Source organism: Nicotiana tomentosiformis, chromosome 7 (assembly GCF_000390325.3).
Source record: "Nicotiana tomentosiformis chromosome 7, ASM39032v3, whole genome shotgun sequence".
NCBI lineage: Eukaryota > Viridiplantae > Streptophyta > Magnoliopsida > Solanales > Solanaceae > Nicotiana > Nicotiana tomentosiformis.
Genome location: NC_090818.1, coordinates 62,371,392 through 62,384,034, shown reverse-complemented (window position 1 = coordinate 62,384,034; position 12,643 = coordinate 62,371,392).

Genomic DNA, 12,643 nt, shown 5'->3' with positions numbered 1-12,643 from the left:
GTTCTCGAAGATTGACTTGAGATCGTGGTATCATCAGTTGAATATTGGGACTTTGGACCTTCCTAAGACGACTTTCAGGACCCGTTATGGGGATTATTAGTTCTTAGTGATATCATTTGGTTTGACTAATGCCCCAATAGCCTTCATGCATTTGATGACTAATGTGTTCTAGCCCTATTTGGATTCTTTACTTATTGTGTTCAATATGATATCTTGCTATATTCCCGTAGTAGGGTGGAGCATGACCAATATTTGAGAATTGTGCTTCAGATTTTGAGGGAGAAAAAGTTGTATGTAAGTTCTCCAAGCATGAGTTCTGGTTGGATTCAGTGGCATTCTTGGGACATATGGTGTCTAGTGATGGGATCAAGGTGGATCCGAAGAAGATTGAGGCGGTTCAGACCTTTTACAGCCATGAAGATCAGGATTTTCTAGGTTTGGCTTGTTACTATCATTGCTTAATAGAGGGATTCTCATATATTGTAGCTCCATTGTCCAGGTAGACTTAGAAGGGCACTACGTTCAAATGGTCTGATGGGTGCGAGGAAAGCTTTCAGAAGCTCAAGAATGCTTTGACTATAGCTCCAGTTTTGGTATTTCCTTTAGGATCGAGGTTGTATACAGTCTATTGCAATGCTTCACGTGTTGGTCTTGGGTGTGTATTGATTCATGATGGTGGGGGTGATTACCTATGCATCGTGCCAGTTGAAGCCCCATGAGAAGAATTATTTTGTTCCTGATTTGGAGTTAGCAACTATTGTGCATACCCTCAAGATTTGGAGGCATTACTTATATGGTATGTCTTTTGAGGTTTATACTGATCACCGAAGACTTCAGCATTTGTTTAAATAAAAGGATCTAAATTTGAGGCAACAAAGATTGTTGGAGTTATTGAAGGATTATTATATCACTATTCTATATCCTCCGGGGAAGGCTAATATGGTAGTAGATGCCTTGAATATGAAGGTAGAGAGTATGGGGAGGTTGGAATTTATTCTAGCCGTGGAGAGCCCTTTAGCTATGGATGTTTAGGTGTTGGCCAATATACTGGTGAGATTGGATATTTCAGAGCCGAGCAGAGTCTTTGCTTGTGTTATTGCATAATCATCCTTGTTTGAGCGCATTAAGGCTCTCCAGTATGATGATCCATATTTTCTTGTCCTTAAGGACATGGTGCAGTGAGGTTGCGCTAAGAAGATGACTATTAGTGATGATGGTATATTGTGACTTTAGAGTTGGATTTGTGTTCCTATTGCTGATGGCTTGAGAGAGTTGATTCTTGAGGAGGCTCACGGTTCGCGGTATTCTATTCACCCAGGTGCTACGAAGATGTATCGTGATTTAAAGCAGCATTATTGGTGGAAGAGGATGAAGAAGGATATTATTAGTCATGTATCACGGTGTTTGAACCATCAACAAGTCAAATATGAGAAACAAAAATTAGGTATTTAATTCAGATGATTGATATACCAAAGTGGAAGTGGGAGTGCATTACTATGAACTTCATGGTAGAGTTTCCACGGACTTTAAGAAAGTTTGATGCCATTTGGGTCATTGTTAATCAGTTGACCAAGTCGGCGCATTTAATTTCGATTATGACTTCTTACATTTCATAGAAACTGGCTCAGATCTATATCTGAGAGATTGTTCACTTGCATGGGGTACCCGTCTCTATCATCTCATACTATGGCACTCTGTTTACCTCGTACTTTTGGAGAGTTGTTCAGTATGAGTTGGGCACGTAGGTGGAGTTGAGTATTGCATTTCACCCTCATATGGATGGACAGTCTGAAAGGACCATTCATATTCTTGAGGATATGTTGAAGGCATGCATTATTGATTTCGGAGAAAAGTGGGATCAGTTTCTACCATTAGTGGAGTTCGCCTACAGCAACAACTACCAGTCTAGTATCCAAATGGCTCCAGATAAGGCCTTATATGGGAGGAAGTGTGGTTCTCCGGTTAGTTGGTTTGAGTTCAGTGAGGCCAGGTTATTGGGCAGAGACTTTATTTGTGATGCTTTGGAGAAGGAGAATTTGGTTCAGTAGAGGCTTCGCACAGCTTAATCCAAGCAGAAGATTTATGCTGATAGGAAGGTTGGTGATGTGGCTTCATGTTGGGTGAGAAGTTTCTTCTAAGATTTTTGCCTATAAAAAGGTAGGATGAGGTTTGGAAAGAAAGGCAAGTTGAGCCCAAGGTTCAATGGCTCATTTGCATTTTTGGAGATAGTAGGTGAGGAGGCTTATAAACTTGCTTTGCCACCTAATTTGTTGGCAGTTCATCTAGTGTTCCATCTTTCTATGCTTCGGAAGTATCATGAAGATAAGTCACATGTTTTGGACTTCAGCACAGTACAACTAGATAAGAATCGGGATATGAGAAAAAGGTGAGAGCCATTTTGGATAGATAAGTTCAGAAGATCAGGTCTAAGAAGATTGCATTAGTGAAGGTTCTTTGGAGAGGCCAACCGAGCGAGGAGGCTACTTTGGAGGTCGAGTCAAATATACAAAGCAGAAATCCACATCTTTTCAGTTGTGCAAACCTATCATTTTGAGTACTTGGATCCTGTACCTTATTTGATGCTTCCCATATATGTGTTTGCTAATTTTTGATTTACGGGGTTGGTTCGTTTGGCTTCGAGAAGGTTTAGAGTGATTTGGGTCACTTTGTCTCATTTTGAAAGCTTAAGTTGCTAGTGTTTACCAAGGTTTAACTTTTGTGTAAACAACCTCGGATCAGAGATTTGGTGATTTTAACAGGTTCGTTTGGTGATTTTAGACTCAGGCATATGTTCGGATTTTGATTTGGAGGTCCCTGAAAGATTTTGAACTTATTTTCCACAAGTTGGCAATTTAAAGAGTTGGAGAGTTCTTAAGTTTGACCGAAGAATGCATTTGATGATATCGGGCTCCAAATATTTTTCCGAAACTTGGAATGTGTTCTTTGTTTTGGAACTTCTGTGCACAATTTCGATGTAATCCAGATTAGTTAGGCTTGAATCAAACGCTTTGTTTGATGTTTGGAAGTTCTTAAAATTAAGAGAAGTGTAACTTGTGATTTGATGTTTGTTTCGTTGATGTGATGTTATCATATGTATTTTGAGGCTTTGGATAGGTCCGCAAAGCATTTATGGAATTTGTGGTATAATTGGACAGGGTCCCGGAAGGCTGGGGTGAGTTTCAGACCACCCTGAGCATGTTATGAGTTGGCTGATGTGCTGGTGTCTGGTGTTCATCATGTTCGCGAGGGTTTAATTATGAAGGATTTTGGCTAGGAATGGTTTGTTCTTCGCATTTTCACCTGGAGGGTCACATCGCAATGTCTTGTGGAGTTGTTCTTCGCGTTTGCGCCTTGAGGGTCGCATCCGCGATGGAGAGTCGAGAGCTAGGAGCTTTGGCTTTCACATTAGCATGGGCTTGGTCGCGTTCGCGATGGGGGATTTGGGTTTGTGAAGAGGAATTTGAGGCAGAAGCATTTTTGTTCTTCGCGAACGCGAGGCTTGAACCACATTCAGAAAGGGTAACTTTTGGCACAATATTTAAGTTGTCAGTTCAGGATTTTAGCCCATTCTGTCATATTTTTAACCTTAGACTTTGAGAGGGGTAATTTTACTTGGAGATTTTCATACAAGATTTTGGGTAAGTAACTTCTACTCATTGTTGGTATATTTCAAGAATCTATATAGATTAATACAACCCAAAACATAGAATTTTGAGGTAAAATTTGGGGGTTGTTCCTACAACTTAAGAGAGTGAAAAATTGAAGATTTGAGCTATGATTTGGACTTGGATTTGAAAACCAAACACATATATAGACTCATGGGGTTATGAGTAGTCGGGATCTACCCCTTGACTCGGGTTTTGACCATATGGGCTTGGGTTGACTTTTCTTGACTTTTTGATAGTTGATTAAAGATTAAAGCTTTATTGTTTGGAATTGTTTCCTATAATTGATGTTTTTGAGTTGTATTTGTCCAGATTCGAGTAGGTCGAAGGTGGTTTCTAAGGGATTGACTATTTAGAAGGATGATTTGGGTTGTTATGATAAGTATCTTTCCTAATCTTGTGTGAGGGAATAACCCTTAGGATTTGAAAGTATTTGTCTAATTGTAATATGTGGAGAGCTTATATGTGAGGTGAAGAGCGTATATAAGGGAGCTATGTATGATTTTTGACCAGATAAGACTTTAGGCTTCAAATATTCCTCGTTTGTATTGTGTTCTTTATATGATACATGCTTAATTACTTTTATGACTACGTGAACTTATCTTTCCATGCTAGAGACCATATTTAGAATCATTATCTTCTAAATAGCCAAGATGAGTTACTGTGGAATTATTGCTTTAATTGATTTAGTCGTAGTCGTGTTTTACATCCTTAACATACATCCGCACTTTATTATTATTATTATTATTATTATTATTATTATTATTATTATTATTATTATTTATTATTATTATTTATTATTATTATTATTATTATTATTATTATTATTATTATTATTATTATATAATTGTGCACCTTATTGATGAATTGTGAGCATATGTTCTTTTATGATAAATTGGTATCTTGGATTGTTATGACTATGGCGCGTATGGGCATATTGAGTGGACTGATTTGGTATTGGCACGAGATCTCTTCCGTGCGATTATTGCGGTGATGATGACATTGTGGAACGAGGTCTTTGCCGTGCAACTATGATGATATTGTACTGTTCAACGTGTGGATTTGGATATTATACTGTTCAGCATGTGGATTTGGATACATCCCCCTAGAGTCATCGTCTTATGTTTCTCTCTTGATGGCGTACACGCGAATTATTATAAATTGACAGATATTGGTTGATTATAATATAGAATCCGGTGATGGTGAGTTTTGAGCATATAGATAGAAGGTTTGACCATGCAAGTGAATCCTTTATGCCTTATTGTACACTTTATATGCTTCTATGTTGACTTCTAACACACTACTCCACGCCTCTGTTATTGGTTTATGATTCGATTGGCAAGATTGATTTATCTATGCTGACTTGATGACTCTTGGTTTGATAGTTGATGATATTGCATCTTGTTATATTCTTGTTTTAAGTTATTATTTATTGCATTGATTCTTTGATTAGTGAGTATCACATGACTACGCTTCTGCATATGTTTATGAAGATCAGGGCGTTGGCAGCAACACATCTTAATAGTGAGTATTATTGTTGATACAAGGGATTCAAGGTAGTGCTACACGATCATCGCAGACCCTTGGAGTCCCCTTCCCTTACCTTCACGCTGTTACTTATATATTAGGAAGGAACTGTACTATTGAGACATCTTCTTGTATTCAGTTTTAGAGCTCATAACTCTATAGTACCTATTTTGGGAATTTAATTTTATGGTATCACATTATTAGCTATTGTTAGAGTTTTATTCTGCTATTTATGTTATTTCAGACATACTAGATCTTATTTTGTTATTCTTAATCCTTATTGCATATATGCTTACGTAGTCTTGGAGGTTAGGTGCCATCACCACCTTTGGTGGGATTTTGGGTCGAGGCTTTTACTTTCAAACCCATGATATCAATCAATCAACATTTAGATATAATAGCTACTGCATGATTCTAGGAAGCAAATGGATGATCATGATCCACTCTCAATACCTCATCGCACACATCCTGACACTCACAAGGCCCAAAGTAATATGGGTAATCATCTGACTCCGGAGGGACGGATCCATTTTGGCGCACAATCCGATCTAATGTGTTTGGAGTGTTGTATATAATTTCATGACGAGTTGTACATACTTTTTCTATTGTGCAATGAATTATGAAGTTGGTGGAAAATTGCAGAAAAATGGCAATTTTATGGTCCATTTCACGATCGCAGATCTGTTTCACTGGCCGCAGAGCCGTCGCGGAGTTCACCAAGAGAAGCTTAATTTTGAGGGTTATTTCGTGGTCCAATGTGAGACTGCATAATTGTTTGCGGACCGCATATCTGTCACATAATTAGCATGACCAATTTTGGATGTAGATTCTGCGGTCTAGTGTATGACCCCAGGATCGGCCGCAGACTTGATCAGGCCAGCCTAATTTTAAAGAATCTTTTCGCGGACCACATTCCTATTTTGCAGTACCATCTGCGACCGCATACCCTACTCAGAGGGTTAATTTTTTGGGAAATTTTACCCTACCCTATTTTTAATAAAAAGGCATCATGGGTTATTTTAGAAGGCTTCAGTTGTTGTTTTAGAGAGAGGAGAGTTATCTTTAGAGTAGGGAAGAGCTCCAACATTCCTACTCTTCAATTCTTGCTCAATATTGAAGATTCAAAGAAGCTATTGATGGTAGGTAATCTCGTATTTTAGTAATTGCACTCTAATTCACTGCACTTTACTTGTGTTTGAGCTTTAATTGATAGTGTTTTTAACTTATTGTGTGTTTTATGTCTTGTAGGAGTGATTCCGAGCTATTTAGATGTTATGGAATGAATTTGAGCGATTTGGAGCTTTAAAGTCTGAGTAAAAGCCCAGGGGATTAAACCAGGACTGTGTTCAGGGGTCGAAGACCAAATCTGGACGTCAAAAATCGAAGTTTGAGCCGTACTCTGAGAAAAACCCTCTGCCGCGGCTCGTAGGGCACCGCGGCTGCCTAAATCCCATTATATGTCAAATTGTTAGCTCTCTGGATTTCCCCACTAATGCCCCGCATGAAGCGTCGCCCCATGCGGCACGCCTGTGCAATGTTTACAGAGTGAAAATCCTATTTCGGCTAGGAGAATGAGGTTTCATTTGGGCCCGACCCTATTTGGTATAAATACATGAAAAATTGTTATTTTCTGTACTTTTGACACATATTCGACCTAAGGAGGCTAAAGAGGAGTTGGAAGAATACAAGAACAATGATTTCATCATTCCTTCCTCAGTCAAGACCCGAGTTTAGATTGAATTTATGTTTTCCTATACTTTAATTTTATTTGTGATGAATTGCTCCATATCTATGGATTAGTTCTCTTTAGGGTTTGATGGATTTGGTGTATTGATGATTGTTTGTGTATTATAACTCTAGTTTTATGTATTGAAGCGTTTTTGGATGATATAATTGTTGCATCTATATTCACTAGTGCATGTAGTCGAGAGAGGCATAACTTGTGATATCTTTGCATTATATCGTGGGTTGTATTCATAGATTCTTTTAAGTAATTGAAAGAGGCTAGTTGAATCATTGATTAAACCTAGTTAGGAGAATAATCGAAAGTGATTTTCCTAAAGACCAATCCACCATGCATTCTTGCATATTTTCACGTGCTTATATTGGTTCATCTTGTGAGGTTAAGACTTAATCGAAAGAGGAGTTTTTGCTGAACGGTTGAATTAATAATTAAGTGAATTCGAGAGACTCACTTGAACATTTGAAGTGAATTATCTAGAGTTAGATCCCGAACAACTATCTTGCACCTTTCCTATCAAAACTCTAGCTTCTCACATTGATAACTTTCTTTGCTTATTCCTTGTTTCGATTGTCATTAGTCAATTGCTTTAGATTCTTAGTTAATTTTAGTTAATAATCATATAAATCTCAATGGTTGATTCTCCTGGATAGCAACCAAGCTAGAAACTACGAGAACACTATTTAAATCCAATCCATGTTGATACGATATTATACTATACTATATTTAATTAGCGATAAGAATTTAAGAGTGTTTTGCGCTAGTCAAAGTTTGGCGCCATTGTCGGGTTTGGCAATCAATAGTGTTTGAAATAGTTTGTAGTGCTAATTCAAGATTTTTTTCTTTTTATTTCTATTTTCTCTTTTTACGTTTGGTGTTCTTTGGCTGTGCGCAGGTCACAGGTTAAGATTGGTGAATGACTCGAGCTTCTACGAAAGAAGTGATACCATACGAGCCAGAGATAGAAAACCAATTGCGTGTCACGACCCAATTTCCCCTCCGTTTGGGTATCGTGATGGAACCTAGTTTTAGGGACTAGGTAAGCCTAACATTTATTGAAACAACAACAGTAATTAAATAACATCTAACAATTTGAATTAGAAATCTCTTAAAATTTACAATTGCCAAAACCGATAGTACAAGTCATAAGCTCTACAGAGTGTTTGCTAGAAAACTTCTAAATACAACTGTCCAAAAATAAGAATAAACAGTGCAAAATGAAAACTTGAAGGTGACTCCAAAGCCTGCGAGCACTGCAGCAGGTCTACCTTGAGTCTCCACAGTAACGACCCGCACAGCTACTAACGAATAAATACATGGATCTGCACAAAAATGCACATAAGTGTAGAATGAGCACACCACAGCGGTGCCCAGTAAGTTTCAAGACTAACCTCGGTGGAGTAGTGACGAGGAACAATCAAGACACCCACTGGTCTAATAAACTCAACAAGTATAAGTATAGGAACAACAGAAATATGATATCTACATGAAAACTATGCAACATGACTAAAATAAAGTAATTGCAATAAGAAAGGAAACCACAAGTATCAGCGGAATACCATAAAAATGACACAAAAAAGTGAACGGGGTACAACCTAAATCCGGAAGCACAAATACAGCAAGGACAAGTAATAACTCAGCAACTACAACCCCCTTTACATCAGGTTTTTAGTCATCAAACTCCACGAGGTACCGAACCTCGGATAAATCACAACTCACGGGTCTCAATACCTGGACCCTAAAACTTGGCATCCTGTGCCATCATAACACCTCATAACCGCACTAACGACTCACGTGCCAATAGAGTCATTCTCACATAGAAGGCAAGTAAACAAGGGTAAGAATCCATGCTCAACAATATCAAGAAAACCTCTTATCCGATAAGAGTGCTCAACTACATGTAGGTTTGTGCAAGTGTCCTAACATAGTCCATACCAGCAAATAAGCATAAGGAAAAAGAACGGAGAGAAAGTAGAATATTTTCTCACAACTTTCACAAGATAAAGCTCACACATGTAAGTGTACTACTACACAAACATCAACAACAAGAATGCCCCTAGGCAATCACAAATCATCACAAATTAATCCCTGACACAGCCCACCTTGTCTTGCCACACGTGCATAATAATGTTCCCACCTTGTCTCGCCCCATGCGCAACCCACATATATATATCCCGCCTTGTCACGCCGCATGTACAAATATCAATAGTAACAATAGCACGGCAGAAACCTCGTGTAACCCCATAACAAAGAGATATCAACAAAAGGCACTCCCGAGATACCGTCTCGTAGTCCCAAAAGTAAATGCTCAACAGGGGATCTCCCGAGGTACCGCCTCGTAGTCCCAAAAGTAAATATGCAAGAACAACAAGTACAACAGGAACAATAACACTAATACAAGGGTACGACAAATAAAGTAACTCAAGAACCTTCGATCGCAAGAAACGGTAAAACTAGTTTGCAAGGAATAGCGATAATAAAGAATACTAGGCGTAATAAGAACAGCTCAACAGGGAAGAAAATAATATGTAACAATGATCCCACAATATACGGTTCAACAACAAGAAAACTAACACTAGTCAAATAATTCCAAATAAGGGAAAATCAACTAAGGCATAGGATATCTAAGCTTCTTTTAAGTTTGGAAAATTACGAATGAGATGCAACAAATTCAAATAAAGGTAAGCGGCAGAAAGATAACCATAACCTCAATTAAGGGTGAACATTTACAAAAGGGATAACTACAACTTCAAATAAAGATAAGCAGTTAGGGGAAAGATAACATGGCAATAGAAGAGATAACAATTTCAGTTAAGGCACAGATGACTCAAATAAGCATCAAGGGCGGATCATGAAGTAATTAATTCTAATTAAAACAAGTAGAGGTGAAACTAGTAATTTAGAAACGTAATCATAACGAAAACAACTGCATATTCAGTGAATACAAGGACCTAAGAACCCTAAAAGGCCAACTTTTCACAAATAAATCCGAGCATGTACTCGTCACCTCGCGTACACAGACTACAATTAGCATAGAAGACTCAAATCCTAAGGGGTACTTGCCCCACACGAAGTTAGGCAAGATACTTACCTCAAAGAAGACAGACCGATACTCTAAAAATAAACTTCTCGGGTGAAATGACCTCGGGCAGCTCAAATCTAACTAAAATAACTTCAAAGCACAATTAAAACTCATAAGAAACTATTCCAGATCATAAAGCATCAATCTTTATCAAAAATCTAAAAATCGACCCAAAGGTCGACCACCGGGCCCGCACCTCGGAACCCGATAAATTTCACAAAACCCGAACACTCATTCCGATACGAGTTCAACCATACTAAAATCATCATTCCGATACCAATTCGTCCCTCAAATAATGATTTTTCATTTTGAAAATGTTCTTCAAAAATCACTATTTCCTCAACTCAAAACACAAATTAAATAATAAAAATAAAGATAAAATCATGGAATATATTAAATTCTAGGTGAAGAACACTTACCCAATCGATTTGCTTGAAAAACCCACAAAGAATCGCTCAAAACCGAGCTCTAGAACTCCAACAATGGTGAAAATGGAAAACCCTCGGAATAGAGTACTATTTATTCTACCCAGGTCTTAAAGCATCGCGAACGAGGAAGGGTGATCGCGTTCGCGAAGAAAAAAAATGAAGGCTGCCAGAAGACCCTTCATGAACGCGAGAAAAGGTACGCGAACGCGAAGCACAAGGGACATGGATCTTTGCGAACGTGAAGAGGACACGCGAAAGCGAAGAGTAAATAATCGGCCGGGTCATTACTCTGCGATAGGTGAGGAAGGAAATAAATCTCATCGACACATTAAGAAAGGTTAGGCAATACTCAACCAAAGAACTTATGACTGGAAACGGTGATGATAATTTAGATTTGGCTACAAAAGAGGCAGCCTAACAACGAGAAAAAGCTGCACAGGATGCTGAGGAGACAGCTATCAGAGAAGCGCAAATTATCTATGAAGAAGAGAGGGGTCAGAGAATTGCTCAAAATCAACCTTGGATGCAGAACAGTTCAGAAATATAGCTCCCATGCCTAGGAGATCATTGGGAGATTATGCTAGACCAGTCTACAATCAAAGCTTATCAAGTGTTAGACCACCTCCAATTGCAGCAACAATTTCGAGTTGAAGCAAGGGTTGCTTCAAGCACTTCAGAATTTTTGTGTCTTCAGAGGTAAGATGAACGAAGATCCAAACACATATCTAATGGACTTCGAGGATATTATGAATACCTTTGAATATAATGTTGTGTTACAAGATGCAGTGCACTCAAGGGAATTCCCCTTCACACTCAAAGATGATGCAAAGCAGTGGCTTCAAAGCTTACCCATATGATCGATTAGAACATGGGAGGAGATGACCAGAAATTACGTGATAAATATTTCTCCTCAGCTAAGACGGGCAAGCTTAGAAGAGAAGCATCCATAACTTCTGCCAGAAAGAGACCGAGACTATTTTTGAAGCATGGGAGAGGTATAAGGAGATTGTTAGAAAGTGTCAACATAGTGGAATTGAACATACTTGAAAAAGATCAATATGATACTTGTCGTAAAATAAAAATAATACATGTTATATAAATAAAATAAACAAGAGGAAAAAATAATATAGTGTTGGTGTTGGGATCGTACAAATATCTCTAAAGCACGCGATTCGACCCATCCTTCTCTTGTGCCGTCTTTTTTCTTCTTCTTGTGGGTCTCCGCAAAGACCTCAGCATAAGTCACATCTCTCCATGTTCCTTTTCATGAAAATTAAGAAGTAATTATATATATATATATATATATATATATATATATATATATATATATATATATATATATATATATATATATATATATTCAATTTGCATACTTGTAAAACTATGAATATTTTATAATAAAATTACCATTCTCAAACGATGGGCTGCAAAGCTAATTGAACCTTCAGTATGCAACGCTCCACCCTTAGTAGAAGCTCTATTTAACTTTGCATGTTCACTCTTCTTGTTCCACTCAGGGGTATTCCACTTCGCCAAGAGCTGACTCCAGACATCTTCAAGTATCTAATCAGACCTGGTACCACCTTTCCTAGCATCATGATGTGAATCTGATATCTGCTTTTGTGCTCTCTTCTCGAAGTTCTCATTCACCCAATTTTCAAGTGTAGGCTGCCATACGTACCTAACTTGCAAAGTTGAATAAATAATATTAGACGAATGAGGATAAGTAATAATAAAAATTAACTTATTCTTACCTTAAATTGTTACCACATATTCATTCTGATCTGGTACGACATCTGTCACCAGGAATTCTACGGCTCATAAAAAAATGGCTTCATAGATTCCATCACCATATACGTGGCCTGAAAGGATGGCAAAAACTTGCATTTAATTTAACATATAAAATTTCATTAAATTCATTATATGCAAAATTTTATTGAAAGAGTTTAAAAGGAAATTGAAGGAAAACTCACCCGTAGCCATAGGGAACGATAACCAGCTAATGAAGATGATCGTATTGTACAGTCCTTATAGTACAGTGTCTCACGGTACCAACAATTGTAGAAGTACTGGTAGATGGGGATGCAGCTGTGAGAGAGCCTCCAATATCCAAGTTCGATATACTTGGAGTGGATGATGATGGAGATGATAATTGATTGGACGATGTATGAGGCACAAAAGATGAACCACAATGCTGGCT